At 63.4% G+C, this 5632-nt stretch overlaps 1 non-coding gene across 1 annotated transcript; it reads right to left on the reverse strand.

Annotated features, from left to right (window-relative positions):
• Positions 1-3659: 3659 nt before the first annotated feature.
• Positions 3660-3778, reverse strand: LOC131862873 (5S ribosomal RNA). The gene has a single exon (XR_009361809.1). It is a non-coding gene; the product is annotated as a 5S ribosomal RNA (ribosomal RNA).
• Positions 3779-5632: the final 1854 nt, after the last annotated feature.

The following is a 5632-nucleotide window of genomic DNA, read 5'->3' on the forward strand; positions in this document are numbered from 1 at the left end:
GGCACCATGGTGCGCACCAAGGAGCGCTCCGAAGTGTGCTCCAAGGTGCGGCGTGCACGAAGTCGGAGCCCGGTTTGCCCCGGGTGCGCACCTCGCGTGCACCTTCGCCGCGGTGGGCACCATGGCGTGCACGAAGTCGGAGCCCGGTTTGCCCCGGGTGCGCACCTCGCGTGCACCTTCGCCGGGGTGGGCACCTTGGTGTGCAGACCTTGGCTGGGTTGCGCGCCCTGGTGGGCACCATGGTGCGCACCAAGGAGCGCTCCGAAGTGTGCTCCAAGGTGCGGCCTGCACGAAGTCGGAGCCCGGTTTGCCCCGGGTGTGCACCTCGGGTGGGCACCTTGGTGCGCATGCCTTGCCTGGGCTGCGCACCAGGGCGGGCTCAAGATGGCACCCGCGTTCCTTTTTTTTCACTATCTTTCAAAACGGAAATTTTAAAATCTCATTTTTTTTTGCCTTTTTCTGGAAATTAGTGAAGGCAGCGCATCAAAGGTGCGCACCTCGCTGCCCACCACGGTGCGCAACGCCGGTGGGCACCCGGGAGTGCTTCGAAGTGTGCTCCAAGGTGCTGCGTGCACGTTGTCGGAGCCCGGTTTGCCCCGGGTGCGCACCTCGCGTGCACCTTCGTCGGGGTGGGCACCTTGGCTGGGTTTGCCCCGGCTGCGCTCCGAAGCGGGGTTATTGGAGCGCCGCCTCTTTTTTTGTCGGAGCGTTTGGTGGGGTTTCTCGCATTGGCTCTTCCGAGGCCCGGTTGCCACCCTGGCGCGCACGAAGTCGGAAGTAGGGTTAATTGCCCGGGTGCGCACCTTTGCCAGGGTGGGCACCTTACCTGGGCTGCGCACCAGGGCGGGCTCAAGATGGCACGCGCGTTCCGTTTTTTTCACTATCTTTCAAAACGGAAATTTTAAAATCTCCTTTTTTTTTTGCCTTTTCTGGAAATTAGTGAAGGCAGCGCATCAAAGGTGCGCACCTCGCTGCCCACCTTGGTGTGCTCTGAGGTGCGCACCCGGGAGCGCTACGAAGTGTGCTCCAAGGTGCGGCGTGCACGTTGTCGGAGCCCGGTTTGCCCCGGGTGCGCACCTCGCCTGCACCTTGGCCGGGGTGGGCACCTTGGCTGGGTTTGCCCAGGGTGCGCTCCGAAGCGGGGTTACTGGAGCGCCCCCTCTTTTTTTGTCAGAGCGTTTGGTGGGGTTTCTCGCATTGGCTCTTCCCAGGCCCGGTTGTTGGGTGCGCTCCCACCCTGGCGCGCGCGAAGTTGGAAGTTGGGTTAATTGCCCGGGCGCGCACCTTCGCCAGGGTGGGCACCTTGGTGCGCACACCTTGGCTGGGCTGCGCACCAGGGCGGGCTCAAGATGGCACCAGCATTCCCTTTTTCTCACTATCTTTCAAAACGGAAATTTTAAAATCTCGTTTTTTTTTTGCCTTTTATGGAAATTAGTGAAGGCATCGCATCAAAGGTGCGCACCTCGCTGCCCACCTTGGTGTGCTCCGAGGTGCCCACCACGGTGCGCAACGCCGGTGCGAACCCGGGAGCGCCCCGATGTGTGCTCCAAGGTGCGGCGTGCACGAAGTCGGACCCCGGTTTGCCCCGGGTGCGCACCTCGCGTGCACCTTGGTGCGCACACCTTGGCTGGGTTGCGCGGCCTGGTGGGCACCATGGTGCGCACCAAGGAGCGCTCCGAAGTGTGCTCCAAGGTGCGGCGTGCACGAAGTCGGAGCCCGGTTTGCCCCGGGTACGCACCTCGCGTGCACCTTCGCCGGGGTGGGCACCTCGGCTGGGTTGCGCGCCCTGGTGCGCACCAAGGAGCGCTCCGAAGTGTGCTCCAAGGTGCGGCGTGCACGAAGTCGGAGCCCGGTTTGCCCCGGGTGCGCACCTTCGCCGCGGTGCGCACCATGGCGTGCACGAAGTCGGAGCCCGGTTTGCCCCGGGTGCGCACCTCGCGTGCACCTTCGGCGGGGTTGCGCGCCCTGGTGGGCACCATGGTGCGCACCAAGGAGCGCTCCGAAGTGTGCTCCAAGGTGCGGCGTGCACGAAGTCGGAGCCCGGTTTGCCCCGGGTGCGCACCTCGCGTGCACCTTCGGCGGGGTTGCGCGCCCTGGTGGGCACCATGGTGCGCACCAAGGAGCGCTCCGAAGTGTGCTCCAAGGTGCGGCGTGCACGAAGTCGGAGCCCGGTTTGCCCCGGGTGCGCACCTCGCGTGCACCTTCGCCGCGGTGGGCACCATGGCGTGCACGAAGTCGGAGCCCGGTTTGCCCCGGGTGCGCACCTCGCGTGCACCTTCGCCGGGGTGGGCACCTCGGCTGGGTTGCGCGCCCTGGTGCGCACCAAGGAGCGCTCCGAAGTGTGCTCCAAGGTGCGGCATGCACGAAGTCGGAGCCCGGTTTGCCCCGGGTGCGCACCTCGCGTGCACCTTCGCCAGGGTGGGCACCTCGGTGCGCACACCTTCTCAATGTTTTCTTGCCTTTTCTGGAAATTGGTGAAGGCAGCGCATCAAAGGTGCGCACCTCGGTGTGCTCCGAGGTGCGAACCCGAGAGCGCTCCGAGGTGCCCACGAAGTCGAAAGTCGGGTTAATTGCATTGTTTTCCCCGGGTGCGCTCCGAGGTGCGCAACATCGGCGCGCACCAAGGAGGGCTCCGAAGTGTGCTCCAAGGTGCGCACGATGGCGTGCACCTCTGGTGCGCACGATTCGGAGCTCGGTTTGACCGGGGTGCGCACACCTTGGCTGGGTTGCGCACCTTTTGTGCGCTCCAAGGTGCGCACGAAGTCGGAGCTCGGTTTGCCCCGGGTGCGCACCTTCGCCAGGGTGCGCACCTTGATGCGCACGCCTTGGCTGGGCTGCGCACCTTGGTGGGCGCCATGGTGCGCACCTTTCGTGCGCTCCAAGGTGCGCACGAAGTCGGAGCTCGGTTTGCCCCGGGTGCGCACCTTGGTGGGCGCCATGGTGCACTCCGAGGTGCCCAAGATTGGTGCGCACCAAGGAGCGCTCCGAAGTGCGCTCCAAGGTGCGCGCGAAGTCGAAAGTTGGGTTAATTGTCCGGTTTGCCTCGGGTGCGCACCTTGCGTGCACCTTCGCCAGGGTGGGCGCCTTGGTGCGCACACCTTGGCTGGGCTGCGCACACCTTGGCACCCGCGTTTCCTTCATTTTAAATTTTTTTTTTTTACAATCTCTCAAGTGGGAAATTCTATAATCTCAACTTTTTTTGCCTTTTCAGGAAACTTTTGAATGGAGCGCATCATTGGTGCGCTCCGAAGTGTGCTCCAAAGCTCTCTCCAGCTGCGTGCACCTGCCCCGGCCGCGCACCCGGCCCCGCCCAGCTTCGCTCACCTGTCCCGGGCGTCTGGTGCGGAACCTTAGAGTAAGAAACATCACCGTGCACCTTGGCCAACGTGCGCGACTCGACCGAGCGCGCACTGGCCGAGGTGCACACCGATTTCACCTGGGTGCGCGCGCAGCACCTCGGGCGCACCGGGGTGCGCGCACAACGCCCGGGTTGCACCGTGGCCTGTGTGCTCGGGGCGCCTCGGGTGCGCGCTCGGTGTCGCCCCCGCGCGCGCGGTAGTGCGGGCAGCGCACCCCGGCCCGGCCCGGCCCCGACGAGAACGCAAACGGGCAAAAGGTTTATTCAAATAGCATTGCGACGCCCGGCGAAAAACTAAAAAAGGGTGCAACACCGGGACTTCCCGGGAGGTCACCCATCCCAGTACTACTCCGGCCCAAGCGCGCTTAACTGCGGAGTTCTGATGGGATCCGGTGCACTAACGCTGGTATGATCGCACCCGTTATGAGCTTGTCGCAGTGTGTACTTAGCAAACCGCGACCCACGTGCGAATCCACCCCGGCCACCCACCCCCGTCGAGGTGCACACCCTCCCTCGCGAAGTGCGCCCCGTTCGCCAAGTGTGAGCCCTGCCCGGGTGCGCGCACCTTGCTAGGGCGTCGGGTGTGCACCCGGCCCGGCCTACGTGCGTGCACCTGGAGGGGGCGTCGTGTGCGTGCAGTGTCCCGTCTGCAACGCGGTGCCCACACACCACCTCGGGCGCAACGACCTGCGCTCACATGTGGGCCGAGTGCACCTTGGTGCATGTTCGGGGCGCCTCGGGTGCACGCTCGATCTTGCCCCGGTGCACCAAGGCGCTCGGTTTGCCCCGGGTGCGCACTTGGTGCAAGGTGGGCACCCAAAATAGGGATCAAGCACCAAAACACAAGTTTCGGGATGCAAAATGGGACCCAAGGACCACAAATGCGTTCCAAGACCCATGATGGGTCCACGAGAACAAAAATGTGTTCCGAGACTTAATAAACAAATATTGGGTTTTAGGAGAAGAAACATGCTCTGATGCCCAAAACGAGAATCGACCCCGAAAAGGCCACAGGCCAAAAGTGGGATGCGAGACAAAAAAAAATGGGACCCGAGGACCAAAATTGGGTTCCCAGGTCGAAGACAGGGCAACCGGACAAGAAACGACCTCTAAGGCTCGAAATGAGTCCCGACGACTAAAACTTGACAAGAAGCACCCATCAGGCACCCAACTCGACACCCATGGGATGCCGACCCACCCGGGCTTCCACCTAGCACACCTTGGCACCCACCCACCCTCGCACCCAACCTCGCACCCAACTTAGCACCTTTGAACCCACATTGGCACTCACCCTGACCCTGGCACCTTGGAACCCACATTGGCACTCACCTTGACCCTGGCACCCACCTTTGCACTCACCTTGGGACCCACCCTGGCTCCCACCTCGGCACCCACCCAGACACCCACCTTGGTTCCTTGGCACCCACCTTGGATCCTTGGCACCCACCCCGACACCCACCTTGGCACGCAACTTGGCTACTTGCCACCCACCTTGGCTCCTTGACGCCCACCCCGACAACCACCCCGTGACCTACCCTGGCTAGGGTTGGTGCACACCCACCCTGGTGCCCACCTTGGCACCCACCCTATGACCCACCTTGGCACGCACCTTAGTACCCACCCCGTTACCCACCCTAGGACCCACCCCGTGACCCACCTTGGCCAGGGTGGGTGCACCCACCCTGGTGCCCACCTTGGCACCCACCCATCCTAGCACCCAGCCTGTGACCGGGCTTGGAACCCAACCTTGCACCCGCACCCGTCTTGGCCAGTGTGGGTGCGCACCCATCCTGGCACCCACGTTGTGACACACCCTTTAACCCACGCACCCTAGCACCCACGTTGGCACCCACCTTGGAACCCAACCTAGCAACTTGGCACCCACCCCGTGACCCACCTTGGCATCCACCATAGCAGTCGCCGACTTGGCACCCACCTCGGCACCCACCTTGACACTTGTGGACCCACCTTGCCACTCACCCTAGCATCGACCCATCCTAGCACCCACCCTGGCACCTTTGCACCCTAGCACTCACCCATCCTAGCACCTAACCTGTGACCCACCTTGACACTCACCCTCGCACCCACCTTGGAACCCAACCTAGCACCCACCCACCCTGACACCAACCCTAGCACCTACCCACCCTTGCACCCACCCTGTGACCCATCTTGGCACCCACCCATCCTACCACTCAACCTATCACCCACCTTCTCACCCACCTTGGCATCCACCTTAGCACCCACCCACACTGGCACCTTGGCACCCACCTCGGG

The sequence above is a fragment of the Cryptomeria japonica genome, unplaced genomic scaffold (genome assembly GCF_030272615.1).
Source record: "Cryptomeria japonica unplaced genomic scaffold, Sugi_1.0 HiC_scaffold_52, whole genome shotgun sequence".
NCBI classification, from domain to species: domain Eukaryota; kingdom Viridiplantae; phylum Streptophyta; class Pinopsida; order Cupressales; family Cupressaceae; genus Cryptomeria; species Cryptomeria japonica.